General features: G+C 39.4%; 1 pseudogene; it reads left to right on the forward strand.

The window, feature by feature from the left end:
- Positions 2701-3496, forward strand: Gm7205 (predicted gene 7205; annotated as a pseudogene).

The following is an 18623-nucleotide window of genomic DNA, read 5'->3' on the forward strand; positions in this document are numbered from 1 at the left end:
ATTTAATCTGTGGGCATCTTTGAGAATAGAAGGAGTTATTCTGCTACAGTCACAAACAAATGAGTTCCCAAGATATGGAGTTCTTATAAGTGACTCATGTTATTTTCCTCTTTTGAAATGAGAGAGCCACGGTTAAAAATACTCAGCCAGGCCACCACTACCCTGGTGCATAATGTGGTCTCTGCTCATGATGCTTCCTTCTCCCCATTCTCTCTCCTCTTTTGATGAGGTATGAACCCTGGACATGGAACTTTCAATTCCCAGAAGGAACACCTCTTTTAAGAGAGTAACTATATAAACACTGTCCAGACAGAAGATCAAAATAAAACTCTGACACACATGAGAAGCCCAGATAGCTAAACCACAACCTCTGTAACTGTCTGCCCAGGAGAGTCAGGGTTAGCTAACAGCTTTCACTTTCTGTAGTGTTTCTTCCCAACAGAGGTCTGCATCCAACTCAGGACAACTGGAGAAAGCTAAATATGCCCCACAAACCAATCACAGAAGATACTCACTTGTACTCAGCTCTCTTCCAACTGTCTATGCCAGCAATTCCAGTTACAGCACGCCTGAAGCCTTCTGCTTTTGCTTTTTCTTTCTCGCAACTGTCCTTGAGTACTTGCCAAATTCTTGTGATGGTGATTGACTTCTATACTATAGCAAACTGAGTAAATCCTCTGTTTTCTTCTTTCGATGGTCTTAATGTCTGTATTTCCTTGAATGTTCAAGATACTTGCTTCTCTCTCTTTTTTTTTTCCTTTAAGGAACACTTTGTTCTTATTGCCTTATGATGATAATTTATATTAATCCAACAATAACAATAATATTAATTAATAAAATGATGGATGATCTGTAGTGAGCCCTTATTATGTGTTAAGAAATGTTCTTATCATGTTTAGTCTATCAACTGAATAACTCACTGAAGTAGGATTTTAGTGTTATCTATATTTTATAGATGAATAAAGATAATTCAGGGAGCTGTGGTAGCCTAAGATCATAGACCTAGTAGGTGATAGAGTGGCCATAGCCTTTATATTGGCTGGCATCATAATTTAATATTGAATCTATTAAGGTATTTTGTTTTTAGAGCATGCTTGCATAGGCCCTAATTTTAGAGTGGGTATAGGTTATCTCTTATTTAATTTTGGTTAATTGAAGGGTTGATTTATTATGCATGCAGTGTTCTACCTGTCTGTGCCAGAAAAAGGTACCAGATCTCATTAGAGATGGTTGTGAGCTATCAGGTGGCTACTGAGTATTGAACTCAGCACCTCTGGAAGAACAGCAGTTAAGTGCCATCTCTCCAGCTTGGTATATCTCATTTTAAAATAAAATACTAAACATTATCTGTACCATGTAGTCCTACCATTTTCATCTGTTTGTAAGTGTATCTGTATTATTTGTAGAGTTCTTAGTAGGCTCCCTGAGGAATAGGGTCATACTTACCTAAGTTTTTATGTCCAGCATATGATTGCTTTTCTCTCAATATGCCCTTAAGTAATGAGCAAGGGGATGGCAGAATGGGTGAAACCATTCAGAAGTCTGTTTCTATATTCACTGTTAGAAAAGAAGGAGACCTTCCTTATCAGTATGCCTTTCTTATGCATTTAGTGCATTTATATAGTGCAATTCTACTCATGATTTTACACCACCTCACTAAAAGCCTCTTAACCCAGGATAGCTTTTCTTCTCTAAGCATTGGCTTCTTTCATTCGTATAAAAAGAAAGTCAGGCACAGAACCACTACCTTCTCCTTAAAGTCTCCCTTTCAAGGCAAGAGTCATTGAATGAGAGGGCTGCCAATATCTTCCTGCCCTTGGTTTCTGAGGCAGAGTCTCTTCAACTTAATAAGACATTCATTCTTCTGAATTCTGCAACAATTGTTCTCACTACACTCCCCAGTTCATGCCATTGTGGAAGAATCAACTGAGAGTACGGGCTTGATTATTATTATTGTAGATGGTCAGAATGTAGTGTGAACTCCAACCATGAGGGTGTACTGTGTGAAGACTCCTGGCATCTTTTATCCACATTCTGAGATACATATAGAACTTTTTAGATCCCTGAAAAAGGCTATCTCAGTGTTGCTGAGACTGGTCCAAATGTAGTTGGCTCATATAGATCCAAGTATTTGGGACCATAGGCATATCCCACTGCACTTGTCTTTGATGCTAAACTTTTGTGTGTACTCAGTAGAATTCTTTCCCTAGACTTGTAAGACAATTAGTCTTGGCAAGGAACTGAGGCAGTCATTTGCATTGCTTTCTTTCTTTATGTTTTATCACTAATGAGATCCATCAACTGAATAGATCTTTATTTATCATTCTGATAGGAAATTCTGATAGGATACCAGGGTTTGGGAATTTAGAGACAAATCACACATTCCAACTCACATAAAGGTTATGTTCTTATGGAGTTCATTTCAACCAAACCAAAACCAACATAGTATTAGGTGACAACAATTTTCTCAAAAGTCTCTGTTTTGGAGCTACTATGTTCTTATCCTGCCAACACATCTCATCATCATTTCCTGATTATCCTGTCTTCTCTGGTGTTTTTGATGCTTCTTCACAATGTTTCACTGATCCACCAGAATACATAATACACTTTATTTTGCATTAGACTCATTCTGATACCAGTCTCCTAAAATGTGTTGACAATATACTAAAAATAACATTTCTTACATCCCCCCTTCCCAAAATTGACTATTACAACAAGATCAAGATGATTTGTTAAGGAATGGGGTGACGCCCATAGTGGTCATCTATCACTTTGGTTTGTCTCGGGCTCTAGAAGACCAAGGAGATTGGTTGTCGGAATCAATTGTTGAAGCCTTTGACAGATATGCTCAGTTTTGCTTTGGCACCTTTGGAGACCTAGTGAAGCAGTGGATCACCATAAATGAGCCTAATATTCTTGCTCTTTTGGCCTACAACATGGGTATCTTTTCTCCTGTTGTGTCTCATGTTGGGATTGGGGGCTTATCAAGCAGATCATAATTTGATTAAGGCTCATGTCAGATCCTGGCACAGCTATGATTCTTTATTCTGAGAAGAGCAGAAGGGCTTTGTCTCCCTGTCATTATTTTTTTGCTGGTTAGAACCAGCAGAGCCCCACTCAGAGATTGGCCAGGAAGCTACTAAGAGGGCCATCAATTTCCACTTGGATTTCTTTGCCAAACCCATATTTATTGATGGCGACTATCCAGATGTTGTCAAGTCCCAGGTTACCCCCATGAGCAAAAAGCAAGACGATCCATCATCAAGGCTTCCAGGATCCACAGAAGAAGAGAAGAAAATGATCAAAGGCACTGCTGATTTCTTTGCTGTTAAATATCATCCAACTCCCATAGTCAGGCATCAGTAGAATAAGAAGAGAGAACTGAGCTTTCTTCAGGATGTGGAGATTGAATTTTTTTTCCAATCCATCTTGGAAAAATGTGGGTTGGATATATATGGTGCCATGGGGAATATGTAAATTACTGAGATATATTAAAGTAAATTAATGATTTGTTTGTGTCTATGTGTATTCAAGTATAGGAGGACATCAGAGAGTTAAATATTCATATGTATAGACACAAAAAGGGATGATTTTAGGGGTCAGTTATGCTCAGTTGTTGACTGGGAAGAAAAGACTAAGATTTGAGCTAGTTAACATTAAGTAGCTGGCTTTTATACCAAAATTTGTTTTTAAATTCTGTTGTGGCAATACAAATGGCTTGGACATAGCTTTCAAGTTGATGTCACTGCTATTATTAGAAAAGGCATTTAAAATAAAGAGAACTGAATGCTCCCTGGGTCTCCCCACGCTGGCAGCTAAAACTACAATTTCAAGGCACCAGTTTTCTGGACACCTCCTGAGGGGGATAGAAAATGTACCTGCTAGCAGGACCAAGGGGTTAAGGAGCAGTGACAATCAGCAGGTGCTGATGGGAAGAAAGATATTTCTGTCTTCTCATTATGTTAAGAGTCATTTGACTGTCTTCATGGACATTTGCACAGTTTTGCTTTTCCATTGTTAGTCATAAAAGGTCAGTGTGTGGAAAATTAAGTTAATAGGGTCAGTGCAATTTGATGAAAACTAGTTTGGGGGTTGTAGCTTCCAGAAGATAGAGGGTAATGCACCTGATTTTATGAGCTATCTATTTTTTTTAACATCTGTTTGGAATGAAACTTCTGCTCTCTTGTTCTAGGATACATATAATAACCCTGTAATTTACATCACTGAGAATGGGTTTCCCCAGTGTGACCCCCCATCTCTTGATGACACTCAGCGATGGGAGTATTTCAGACAGACATTTCAGGAACTATTCAAAGGTACCATTTGAAATGATGAAAGATCAATTGTGCAAACTTAATATAATTTTGCCATGTGCTTATTTGCATTCCACAAAGACCATTGACTTTGAAAGCTGAAATTCATGTAAATTAGCGTAAAGCCATGTAATTAGGAGAGGGGCGAGAGCAGGTATTTAGAGAAGAGGAAGGTGAGGATTAGGCCCAGCTTCCACTCTGCTGAAACTGAGTCAAGGAAAAAGCAGCTGTCTTCAGCACTTCCTGAGTCTTAGGTGAAGGTAACAAGAGTAGAACGGTGGGAAAATCATTAAATATCCTAAAACGTCAACACTGCTCAGCTATAGCAAATTCATTTGCATAGTTTGATGTTCTAACTATCAAAAATGAGTTGACAGGATTTGCAAGCATTTCGGTGTAGCATTTGAGCTATGACTAAGCAGCCTGGTTAGAAACAGATATGTGAATTGCCTTCACAGGATGATGATGAAGATGAAGATGACGATGATGCTAACTCTTCCAAAAATTCTTTTAATATTTGATAACAAATGATGAACCATAATTATCAATTAATAACATGAATTACGAATTAGTCTGCCACTTTGTCTTCTCTTCTTCAGATTTTCTTAAAATACTGCTGTTTTATGTTGTTCCTGCCTCTGTTTCATTTCTTATTCCTAGAAAGGAGTCACAGCTGGAACATCTAAAATAAAATTAGACTGCAATTTCCTTTTTTCAATCTTAACAGCCATATTTGTTTATTGCCACTTTATTGAAAAGTCCAGGAGTTATTCGTCACAGAATGGCTCAGCAAACACCCAAAAGGAATTCTAGAACATGATGCAAAGGGGTCTAAAACCTGACAGTTTTTTAGAGATCCCTCACTGAGGCCTGGAGCATCTTGGCAGGCGACAATCAGATTTCTACAGTCTAACCAAAGCAAAGGATTATTTTATAAAGTGACACTCAAAATGTGTGTGTGTGTGGTGTGTGGTGTGTGTGTGTGTGTGTGTGTGTGTGTGTGTGTGTGTGTGCGTGTGTGTGTGTGTGTGTGTTTTAAGTGAAAATTTACTTGTGAAAATAAAGGGAAATCTCTGCTTCTGAGATTCCTCTGCTCTCCTTTCTGTGAATGAGTCTGGTCTATTGTCACCCTGCTGATGTGAGGTTTCTGGCAGAAGGAGAGGTAGGCTTGGCAAGTAGCTTTATGGCTGGTTTATTAGTTATTCTCACATTGCTATGACAAAATACCAGAAAGACCTTTGAAAAGGAAGAGTTGACTTTTATCATACATTTTAGCCTATGGTTTCATAGGCGTCAGTCTGTGTAGGTTTGATCATGTGTTCTTGACCCAGATATTGTGACAATGAGATTGTGTCAGCAAAGAGTGTTGTCCTCTCTGTGACCAACCAGGAATTGCTGGTGCTCTACTTTCTACTTTCTTCAGATACTATTCTATCACAGTGACCTATGGGCTGGGTCGTCTCTCTTAATGAACCCAGAGGTGTCCCTCAGAAGCCTTGATTAATCGAATGTCAAGTTAGCAATGAAGATTACCCATCACAGGTAGATACAGGAAGCCTGAATGACTCCTTTAAAATTAGTCTATGCATGTTTGGGAAAATAGACAAAAATAGGAATTAACCTTTTTCATTTTCAATTTGGTATACTTTTTATGGCTAATTATGGAAATGCATCTTGTTGATTTTGAAATGGCTTTAAGTGCTTGATGCAGTCCGTGAGATTTCTCACTCTAAAGACACAGTGGTTGGCCCATAAATGTCATGATTTAGAGGCGTGGGTTGGAATGGAACATGAGAACAGAAACTGTGAGTTAATTTGGGTTTCCAGGGACAGGAGAAAGAAAAAAAATGCTCACAAGCAAAATCCTGTTCAGCAGCATGTTGACTTTTTGTTGTATTTTATTGGATGGAAAATAAACAGGATATACTGAAGGGATGCCACCTCCACTTGGGATGTTTTATATTTTGTGAAGAGAATGATATTGTCTCAGTAAAAAGGGAGCCTGGAATGTTGAATTTTGAAATTTTTTCTGGACAGATGCTCCATGGTACCATGTTGTCTTCTGATACCAGGTCTGAGAACCATGTCTCTCGGTGAGTCCCTATCTCAAGGCAGAACAATCAAGACCAAGGCATACATTCCGAATTAGTCTGCCACCTGTCTTCCCTCCCTCAGACTGGCTTGGAGTATTGCTGTTTAGAACACTGTTGCCACCTCAGTGTTGCTCAGCTGATAACAAGTGGCTGGGGGGGGGGGTGGCACTTACAGTTTTAACTTAACAATGGAGTTATGACCCCATGATATGCTGAGTTCTGGTTGTATTATATATTTAAAGCATCATTTATTTTTTATTTTTAGCATGTTTTATCTTTTTATCTAGCAACATACTATGTATTTTCATTATAACTAATACATAATGCAGTTTTTGTATTCTGATTTGATATCTTTATGAGATATGGTCTCATGTATCCCAGACCGGCTTTAGAGTCATTGCTAGTCAAAGTTGGCCTTGATCTCCTGATACTACTGCCTCCATAGGCTAGTACTACTATGCCAGGCATATAATACAAATTTTCTTTGGGCTTAAAAAAAGATATGAATCCTTAGATTGTTCAGAAATGTATGAATTGACACAACTTTTGTCTTAATATGATTTATTCCAGACAAATATGCAAACATTAATGAATTTATATTAGGATGGGTATCAGTGAAATATTTTTATTATGTGTTTGTATTATGCTATCCTGTGTGGGATTATTTTTCTGGTAACAAGTTTCCTTCTGTGAGGTGGTCATGGTCTCCTTTTGTATGCTTAGCAGAAGGTCAGCTTAGAAAACTGGAGTGATAACTGCACCATGTGAGTTTTAGATGAACTCACATGATGTGAATTGAGCCAATCCCAGTCTTTCACTGGAGTTTGAACTTGAATGGATCTGTTTTATTTTATTTTTTTCTGTGGATTTAAGAAAGTAGGGAAGCAACTTCCTGGGCCATTTCTGGCTTCATTCTGCCTTATGACCTTAGAAACAGGAGGGAGATACTGTGTAGAAAGGGAAGTGGGTCCCAGAGACAGGGAGAGCTTGACTCTTTTATTCCAGATTTTCATGAAATCTGGTTGCATTCATTTCCTTGAGAGACTTTAATTTTACTTCCATAAAAGTTACTACTAAGCACTTCCTTCTTTACTCCATTCTGATTGGAACAAAAAGAGATTTATTGGCACCATTTTGCCACTTAAATCCCAAACAGTGATTTGAGTAATTAGTGCCTTCTTACAGATGAGAAAACTAACTTGCAAGGAGTCCAAGTTACTTGCTTACATCAAAAAAGTAAAATAAAATAAGAAAATAAAAGGCAACTAAGCAACGTTTCCTTTGACAGAGCAGAATGTGTTATTAATATCACTGAGACACAGTGAATTTTGTCCTCCTAGCACAAAACCTTTTTTCTTAAGATTGCTGTTTAGGGTTTACCTAGGTCCTCTGTAGCTGTTCTGTGCGTCTCTGAAAGGATTAGCTGGTTCTGTGATGTTGGAGGAATCATAGGCCCACATATTTGGCCTGTTACCTGAAGAGTTGAGTGAGAACTACTTGTGGATTCTCTGAGATTCCTTGGAGGCAGTGCTGATGATCATGGTTGGGCAAGAACTTTTCTAGTAAGAAACATCTGGTAAAAAATTAAAAATAATAACAGTTCAAGGAAGACATTTGTAGGAAGCTTTGCAGATGAGAGCCCAACAACAGCCAAAGGTGTCAGATGGCCTTGTTATTCCTGTGAACCTCCTGCCCACCCCCAATATCATGCATATGGACAGGCATATAGTGACACTATAGTTGCATCTATGATATCTGCCTTCAAGGTTTACAGAGCTCCCCAGGTAAAATCCCAGGGCAATTAATTGGGTACTAAATGTAAGGTAATGTTTCTGGCTCATTTTGGGGAAGGAGAAAAAAGTAAAGAAAAGGAGGAAATGGGGAGAGGAAGAAGGAAGAAGAGAGGGAGAGGGAGAAGAGAAGGGACAGGGAGAGAGAAAAATTCATTATTATTGTATTGTTTAATTCTACTTAAATTTCTTTAAATAGGACATATTTTAATTAAAACAGATACAGGCAAGGGTAAAGTTGCACTCCAATCTTGACAAAACTAAGCTTATATTTCAGCTTTGTAAATTCCTTTATGCAGTACCTTTGGCAAATAGCTTAACCTAGAGGTCCCTGATCTGTTAATGGGTAAGTGTGGGAATAATAGTTTCAGTAGTAGAGGTATTGCAAAGATTCTACCTAATAATTTACAGCATAAACCTCTCCAGGCACATTGGAGGTCCTTAGCCAGTGTTAATTATTGTTACAAAATGTGCATTCTTAAAACATTCCTATCACAGGTTATTTTTTTTTTTCTGGTACTTAAAGTCTAACCTACATGACTGCATAAACATGAGCTGAACAAAGACCAACAACAGACATGCCAAAAGTGGATGAGAGAAAGATCACAAGGCTTCAACTGTACACAGAGAACCACAGTCAACTGACTGATACTGAGCATAGAAGGAATCTTTGCCAGGAAGTGTACATTAATTTCTAATACCAAATCTAATATCTAATATCTAATACCAAATGATCAGCCATGAAAATGTACATATGAGTAACATTATACATATTGTGCAGGTCGTACTTATGTACTTAGAAGTATGTATAGCCAACCATTAATGAAAAAAAGAGGCCATGAATTTGAAAAAAGATCTAAGGTGGTTGGGAGAGTATAGAAGGGGGAAAGAGATGTGGGAAATGATTTATATTATAATCTCAAAACTAAAAGAAATAAGTACATAACATTATAGGGCCTGTGGCATTGCTCAGTTGGCAAAGGTACCTGTCATCAAACCTCCAAACCTGAGTTCAAACTCATGGTAGAAGAAGAGAACTGACTCACAGTTTGTCCTCTGACCTCTGCTCCCTACAACAAATAGTATAATAAAGTTTTAAAAGAAGAAATACCATTTGTCCATTTGTGCCTGCACCATTGCCTGTTCTTTCCCCTGTGAAGAGACACCATGACCAAGGCAACTCCTATCAAAGAAATTCATTCATTTGGCTGCCTTATAGTTTCAGAGATTTACTCCATAATCATAATGGTGGGAAGCCTGCTGGTAGCTATGCTGCTGGAGGGCAAGAGTTCTATATCTTGATCTGGAGGCAGCCAGAAGGAGACTGTCTTCTGCAGGCAGTCAGGAGGAGCATCTGGATCACACTGGCCAGACTTGAGCATATATATGAGACCTCAAAGCCCCGCCTCCATAGTGATACACTTCCTCTAAAAAGATTACACCCCCTCCAATAAGGCCACACTTCCCAACAGTGCCACTTCTTATGGTCCAAGCCTATTCAAACCCTTGTACCCTCCTTTCACATTGTAGCAGGGAAGTCTCTCATGCCTGCCTCTCATTTTTTATCACTCTATGAAGCATTGACCATTTGGCTATCTCTTTTCGTGAAATCAGTAGAGAGGCAAATCTCCTCTCATGATTTCCTTCTGACAGCACACAAAATTAGGTGAAAAACCAAATTGTTTGCAAGAAAATTCATTTAGATGGATTTCTGTATGTTTGGAGTTCAGTGATCTAGAAATGCTTGTATTTCATACAACCTATTAGTCTTTATTGTATTGATAAGTTTAGCCCCAGTGGTGAACACTCAGAACCAGTGGGCAATTTCAAAATTGCCCACACAAATGCTCATGGATGGAAACCTTCCATTCTCAGTGCTGTGGATGGATATGAGGAAGAGGGAGGTCAGGGGAACAGACTGCCCACAGCAAGACTCCAGTGTGTACTAATTCTCATGAATGTGGTTATAGTCCCGATTCATGTTCTTCTTCATAATTGATTAACTGTTTTCTGCATCCAGCTTGGTTGTCCTTTTTCAATTTGAGATTGTAGGTCGTTTCCATACTTTTGAATGGCCTGATCTTGTGTGGTTCCATAGGACAGGTAAACATGTGTGAAGTTATACAAAACCTCGTTTGCAATCGGGATATGCCAGCTACGTGGTTGTTAGCTCTGATAAAAGAATTCCTAAATAAGCATTAATACATTTTTCTAATTTTATGTAATTTCTGAGACAGGGCCTCATAGAGCCAAGGTTGGATTTGAATTTTGAATCCTCCTACCTGCATCCCTGGGTTCTGCGGTTATAGATGTGTGCTCTCATGTCTAACTCTCCCTCTTCATAAATGGGTATCATTATCCTTTGTTCTAGTGCATTTGTCTCCCCTACTGTCCTCCCTCTCCCTCCTCTCACTCTTAATGCTAGTTCCCTTCTTCTCCCAAATCATCCTCCTTTTCACTTTCCTCTCACAGATACACCCTTACTCCATCTCCCTTTAGACTTCTTCATTCCCCTCTTACTGTCCCCTGTCTACCTTCATGTCCTCCGTCTAGAATCTGAACATAAGCTAATCTGTTCTACTTGTCTTTATGAGTCTGGCTTATTTTGCTTAACGTATTGATCCCCAATACCATATATTTCCTGAAAATATAATTTCATTCTTTATGGCCAGATAAAAATCTCACTATGTATGTATACCATACATTTAATCCAGGTTGGTTGATTTCCCAAGCAGGCAAAATGCTAGTCATTTATTCACAAAGATGAGGTTATTAAGAACATGCATCTTTCAAGAGACAGTGACAAATGAACAAGACGATGCTTATAACGCCTGCATTGGTTCTCACCATATTACAAAGAGTTGTGCTAATGATGGCTAATTTTTTGGGGGTGGGTGGGCATGATCCTCTGAAGGCTGAGCTGTGTTTTTCCTAATTATATATTTAGCCCCAAGCAGTGTGCCTATTATATAGTAGTGTGCTACACATGTTTGTTGAATTTGATTGTGTCTATGAGGGAAGGGTTAGTCCATAGATAATGAGAAATAAATGATGAAATGATTGGGATTCTTCCCCTAAAGAAATATACTCTGCACAATAAAAATGCATTCTTCTAGAAAGTTTCCAAGGCAGCCCAACTTTCCAGTTAGATCCATGCCTGAGCTAGCACAGCGGTGGATGATTGCAGAGAAGGTTTGTTAATGACCAGCTTTAGGCTTTTAATGACAAAACCCCTCAGCAAGATGTCATCGAAGTTATTGAAGACTTCACGGAAAGTGTTGAAGCTGATACATGGTAACAAGAAGGTTATAAATCTTGCAGTTGGATATACCACCAAGACAAGATGCTGAGCACAGAGTCCCCCTGCTGTTGTCTGTCAGTATTCTCCCTCCCACGTCCTCTTCCCCTTCCCATGGAGAGCTCATAGAGGAGAAATACATCCATTTCCTAAAGTAGCTCAGACCTGGCAGCCACCTGCCTATGCCAATTTCAGATCACAGAGGCCCATTTAACTGGACAAAATGTGTTAAGCACCTGCATTTTTCTAAATGTGCACAAATGTCCTAAGGATTAAGGAAAGATCTGAAAAGTTAATACATTGACCTTTCAGAAGCACCAGCCAATTAAAAATCCATTGTCAGCTCAGAACAGGGATTCCAGTACCTGAGTGTGGATTGCCATACAGTGGCTATGGATTTATTACTTCTTGAATGAGAATGATGTCACTTTGGCCCCATGAAGTAATCTATGTCATGGTGCACAGAGGGCTCATGGTAGATATGTTTTCATGGCTTTGGGGGGCATGCTGGTAACATGTTAGCTTGGCTTGATAATGTTGGCAAACCTGTTCTTGGCTTCCTTCTATGATTGCTGACAATCAGGAGCCAGGTTAGGAGAGAAAATGGAGTCACAAATACTATGATTTTCTCATGAGTGCTAATATAGAGTTACGAATTTGTCAAAATTACATAAAGATTTTATACATTTATAGACTGTAACATTTTTCAAAATATGTGTCCTTCCTAGAATGGCTCAAATTGACTAGGGAATGCATTATCTTACAGACTTAGCATCTTTTTGTGGTGAGAAATTACCTTCTCAGTTTTCAGGGATGCTACACACTGGTGTTGTGACACCACAGTCACCACACTGCATAACAGGAATTCCCTTCTTTTTGCTAACTGAGATTTTGACTGACATCTTCCTAAACTCCCTTGCTATCCCATCCTTGGAAACAACTAGTTACGTTTCTACTTTTATCAAATTAGTTGTCTTGGTCTGTACATGTAAGTAAAAGCATACATTTGACCTTTCTGTTCCTGCAGGATCTCACCTAGTGTTCTCAGGTTCTATAGTTACAAATCGTATGTATTTTAAAGCCAAGTAGTATTCCATTGTGCATATGTGCTATGTTTTTCCTTATGCATTTAAAATGATTCAATTTTTATTTGTGTGCATGAGCCTTTGCCTGAACATATGTAATGGCACCATGTGTGTATAGTATCCAAGGAAGCCAAAAGAGAAAAGGGCATCAAATCCTTTGGAACTGTAATTACAGACATTTGTGAGCCATGAAATGGGTGCTGGGAACTGTACCTCAGTCCTCTTTAAGAGCAGCAAGTGCTTTTAATTATGGGACCATTTTTTTCAGCCCCTACATATTTGTTGAGGTGATTCTTTTCCTTGACTGTAAAGAATATTGCTTCATTGACCATAGGAGCATGTGGAGTTTTCCCCTATCCTGCTTGCATGTTCTTTTAATATGTACTGAGAATTGCTATTTATTTCTGGATCTTATGGCAGATTTCTTTATTTAACTTCAGAAATTATAAACAGAACTCTGCCGTATTTGAGAACGAGCCTGGGACCTAGGTATATTCTATTGTGCCTTGTGGAAATTACGGTTTTAACCTTCTGAAGCACCTTCATCTGGGAACTGGGACAAAGGTAACTGCTATCTGCTTAGCCTACAGTCAGGCACACAAACAAACGATCATTTATATCTATGAATATACTGGCATCTTTAAAACATTTTATGTTCTCCTGTTTGACATGGGTACTTCATAGCCTTTTGTTGTTGTTGTGTGAATGAATATGTATGTATGTGTGTGCATGTGTCTGCAGATGTACTCACATGTCTATGCATCTATGCATTTGCAAAAGCCAACCACAGGTACCCAGTTTTTCATTGTCTAACCTGTGTTTTGAGACAGTGTCTCTCACTGGGATCTGGGGCTCACTGATCTATCTAGAGTGGATGGTCTGTGAGTTTCAGGGATCCAGTTTCCTTAGCCTCCCCAGTACTAGGATTACAAGTGTGTGCCATCACACCTGGTGTTCGATATGGGTGCTAGGGATCAAATTCAGGTCCCACGCTTTTGTAGAAAGTACCTTGCTAACTTAGTCATATCCCCAGCCCTCAACCCCCCCCCCCCGCCCAGCTTTATACTTTACTTAAGGTTATTCACTGTTCTGGTCAGGGTGTATAATTTCTGTCCTAATGTTTTCCAGGAGAAATGCAAGTAAGTGATTTTTACTGGTATACTTACAAAATCTATCACTGCCAGATTCTATGATTTTATTTTCAAACACATTGTAAAATAATCTTACAAAAAATGTACAGTAACCAGTAACACAGTAGTGTCTAGTAATGTTCAGATTTATATGTAACATCCATACATACACACACATAATGCATACACACATCTTCATATATGTATACACATACACATATTCATATATATATATACACATGTAGATAGACATATATACAGACACATACACATAAATACACATACACATGCATAGATGAATACATGTAAATACCATTGTTACATAAATAAACATATCCACATACACATATATGCACACCCACATACACACATTGCATGCATGAACCCCCCCCCCCCCACACACACACACGTCATGACATACTTCACCAGATTTCTGAGATAAAAAGGGCCTGGCACATTGCCACATGGGACAGGTGATCTGGAACTGCCCATGCAAAGAGCAGCTGAATTGTTCAAGGCAGACTTGACCAGAGCCAGCTGGGCTCTCCAGTCTTTGTGGTGCCCTGGCTGGTGGCCCTTTTTATGGGAAGAAACAAAAGTTTGAGACTGAAATGAACTTAGGTTTTAATTAAGGTTTTTAATCCAGTTTCAGTTGCTCTGACATGGTAATTAAAGTCCTTCACCAGCCCAAAACCAGTGAATTTTAACATTACTATTACACATATTTATTTTGTTGTAGATTTCATACTATCTTTTTTGTTTGTTTGTTTCATTAAATACTTCTTTAAGTGAAATTTAGAGTTTTAAAATCAATGCACAACCCATCTGTTTGCAGTGTTGGCGAAGGCCAGAAGAGGGCATCAGATGCTTTGGGACTAGAGTTACACAGACCATTGTGAGCTATTATATGAATGCTGGGAATTGAACCCCATTTCTCTGGAAAAGCAACAAGTGTTCTTAAAATCCCTTAGCAAACTCTCTAGCAAAACATTTGTCTATGTTATCTCTTGTTTCTAGATCTCCAAAGTGATCTGAACATTCTGGTCTTTCAGGTGGGAATGAATAAGCCTACTTTGGAGAGAAGTCGGAGATTTTCTCTTAGTTTGATTGACAAAGGATGCCTGGTAACTGTGTTTGGATGTTTTTTTTCCTAGGGCCATTGTATGTTCATGGAGAGAATGGGGAAATAATGAATAGCCAGGGGGTAGCTATCTTGTCTAAGAAGCTTACCAAAACCTCTAGTGTCTGAAGAGAAGCATTCCTCAAAATACCCCAGCACCTGTAAGTCAGCCCCTGATAGAGTATTGAAATAAGCTTCTGGGCTCATGGTGCTAGTTGACAGTGGAATTCAGTGTTGTTCTCAATGACCCCATGGCCATCCTCTCCATGGCCTTGTCTTTTTACAATTCCCACATTGCTCATGCTGCTCTATCACTCCATTGGGAACTAAGGGTTGTTTCTGTCACAATTTCAGAGACCCTCCATTGTGTGCATTGCTGGCTAACCATGACCTACCTTTTCAGTTGTGTACCTGACATTGTGTAGAAGAAAACCAGCAGTACTACAAATAGAGCCATCAACATCTGGCTACGTGACTGCTTCCTGAGTTTCTTGCTTACCTGCAGCTTTGTCACAACTAGATGTGTATTGTACAAGACAGTTGTTTAGATGGAAGTTGAAAGACATTTACCTGAAGGTAATACTTATTATAAACCTTGAGAGGGAGGAAGAAAACCATTCTCAGAAGAAAATGGAAGTTATTCAAAGGAATGAGCATGTGTAGACAGAAGTGATATTTATCATTTTAGAAGGTAAATTCTGACCAGAAAAACATTTTGTAATTTTGAAATACGTACCTATTATTCAGTGAGCACTCAGTACACATTTGAATAACAAGGGGATAAGTCTAGATTAGTGGGAAAACTGAATCACTTTTGGGACTTTCTGTAAAATATTAGCATGATATCACCATTGTGTTTTATTAAAATTTTAAGGATGTAATAATTGTTTGATTTCCATAAAATATATTTTAAATACTGAGATTATACATGGGTATTACTTATACCCTTTGTACTGGCTAGTTTTGTGTCAACTTGACACAGCTGGAGTTATCACAGAGAAAGGAGTTTCAGTTGGGGAAATGCCTCCATAAGGTCCAGCTGTGGGGCATTTTCTCAATTAGTGATCAAGGGGGAAAGGCCCCTTGTGGGTGGGACCATCTCTGGGCTGGGAGTCTTGGGTTCTATAAGAGAGCAGGCTGAGCAAGCCAAAGGAAGCAAGCCAGTAAAGAACATCCCTCCATGGCCTCTGCTCAGCTCCTGCTTTCTGACCTGCTTGAGTTCCAGTCCTGACTTCCTTGGTGATGAACAGCAGTATGGAAGTGTAAGCCAAATAAACCCTTTCCTCCCCAACTTGTTTCTTGGTCATGATGTTTGTGCAGGAACAGAAACTGTGACTAAGACACCCTTCTCTTCATCTTTTCTTGCATTGGTAACTAGGGACTTTGCACTTTGAACAAGAGTTCCCCCAGTTTTGATTCTGAGATGGCAACTTCTCACTTTGCTCAGTTCTTCTCACTTCTTACTCAGTTCGTAACTCAGGGCAGTCTTCAATTTGTGACTCTTCTACTTCATCTTCTCAAGTAGCTGGGATGATAGGCTGAGGCAAAAGCCCAGGTAAGCTGTTCTGAGAACAGTAGATTACTTACTTACTAACTTTTAGATTATTTTTGTATAAATATGGTTACTTGTTCTGTGCCTCAGTTTCTCCATTTGAATAGGAGAATTGGATTAGATACTTATTTTGGGAATCCTGCCCAAATTAGAACCCTGTGACCCTCTAAGTATTCTTTCCAAAGAGATATACCTTTATTAGGACTCTTGATAATTTTTTAAAGCAATGCAATTAAGCCTAAGAAATTATAATTAATGGTCTTCAAAAAAGTCATTCTTTTTTTTTTTTCCATTTTTATTAGGTATTTAGCTCATTTACATTTCCAATGCTATACCAAAAGTCCCCCTTACCCACCCACCCCCACTCCCCTACCCACCCACTCCCCCCCTTTGGCCCTGGCGTTCCCCTGTACCGGGGCACACAAAGTCTGCGTGTCCAATGGGCCTCTCTTTCCAGTGATGGCCGACTAGGCCATCTTTTGATACATATGCAGCTAGAGTCAAGAGCTCAGGGGTACTGGTTAGTTCATAATGTTGTTCCACCTATAGGGTTGAAGATCCCTTTAGCTCCTTGGATACTTTCTCTAGCTCCTCCATTGGGAGCCCTGTGATCCATCCATTAGCTGACTGTGAGCATCCACTTCTGTGTTTGCTAGGCCCCGGCATAGTCTCACAAGAGACAGCTACATCTGGGTCCTTTCGATAAAATCTTGCTAGTATATGCAATGGTGTCAGCGTTTGGATGCTGATTATGGGGTGGATCCCTGGATATGGCAGTCTCTACATGGTCCATCCTTTCATCTCAGCTCCAAACTTTGTTTCTGTAACTCCTTCCTTGGGTGTTTTGTTCCCACTTCTAAGGAGGGGCATAGTGTCCACACTTCAGTCTTCATTTTTCTTGAGTTTCATGTGTTTAGGAAATTGTATCTTATATTGTGGGTATCCTAGGTTTTGGGCTAGTATCCACTTATCAGTGAGTACATATTGTGTGAGTTCCTTTGTGATTGTGTTACCTCACTCAGGATGATGCTCTCCAGGTCCATCCATTTGGCTAGGAATTTCATAAATTCATTCTTTTTAATAGCTGAGTAGTACTCCATTGTGTAGATGTACCACATTTTCTGTATCCATTCCTCTGTTGAGGGGCATCTGGGTTCTTTCCAGTTTCTGGCTATTATAAATAAGGCTGCTATGAACATAGTGGAGCATGTGTCCTTCTTACCAGTTGGGGCTTCTTCTGGATATATGCCCAGGAGAGGTATTGCTGGATCCTCCGGTAGTACTATGTCCAATTTTCTGAGGAACCGCCAGACTGATTTCCAGAGTGGTTGTACAAGCCTGCAATCCCACCAACAATGGAGGAGTGTTCCTCTTTCTCCACATCCTCGCCAGCATCTGCTGTCACCTGAATTTTTGATCTTAGCCATTCTCACTGGTGTGAGGTGGAATCTCAGGGTTGTTTTGATTTGCATTTCCCTGATGATTAAGGATGTTGAACATTTTTTCAGGTGCTTCTCTGCCATTCGGTATTCCTCAGGTGAGAATTCTTTGTTCAGTTCTGAGCCCCATTTTTTAAGGGGGTTATTTGATTTTCTGAGGTCCACCTTCTTGAGTTCTTTATATATGTTGGATATTAGTCCCCTATCTGATTTAGGATAGGTAAAGATCCTTTCCCAGTCTGTTGGTGGTCTTTTTGTCTTATAGACAGTGTCTTTTGCCTTGCAGAAACTTTGGAGTTTCATTAGGTCCCATTTGTCAATTCTCGATCTTACAGCACAAGCCATTGCTGTTCTGTTCAGGAATTTTTCCCCTGTGCCCATATCTTCAAGGCTTTTCCCCACTTTCTCCTCTATAAGTTTCAGTGTCTCTGCTTTTATGTGAAGTTCCTTGATCCACTTAGATTTGACCTTAGTACAAGGAGATAAGTATGGATCGATTCGCATTCTTCTACATGATAACAACCAGTTGTGCCAGCACCAATTGTTGAAAATGCTGTCTTTCTTCCACTGGATGGTTTTGGCTCCCTTGTCGAAGATCAAGTGACCATAGGTGTGTGGGTTCATTTCTGGGTCTTCAATTCTATTCCATTGGTCCACTTGTCTGTCTCTATACCAGTACCATGCAGTTTTTATCACAATTGCTCTGTAGTAAAGCTTTAGGTCAGGCATGGTGATTCCACCAGAGGTTCTTTTATCCTTGAGAAGAGTTTTTGCTATCCTCGGTTTTTTGTTATTCCAGATGA

This window comes from Mus musculus, chromosome 5 (assembly GCF_000001635.26).
Source record: "Mus musculus strain C57BL/6J chromosome 5, GRCm38.p6 C57BL/6J".
NCBI lineage: Eukaryota > Metazoa > Chordata > Mammalia > Rodentia > Muridae > Mus > Mus musculus.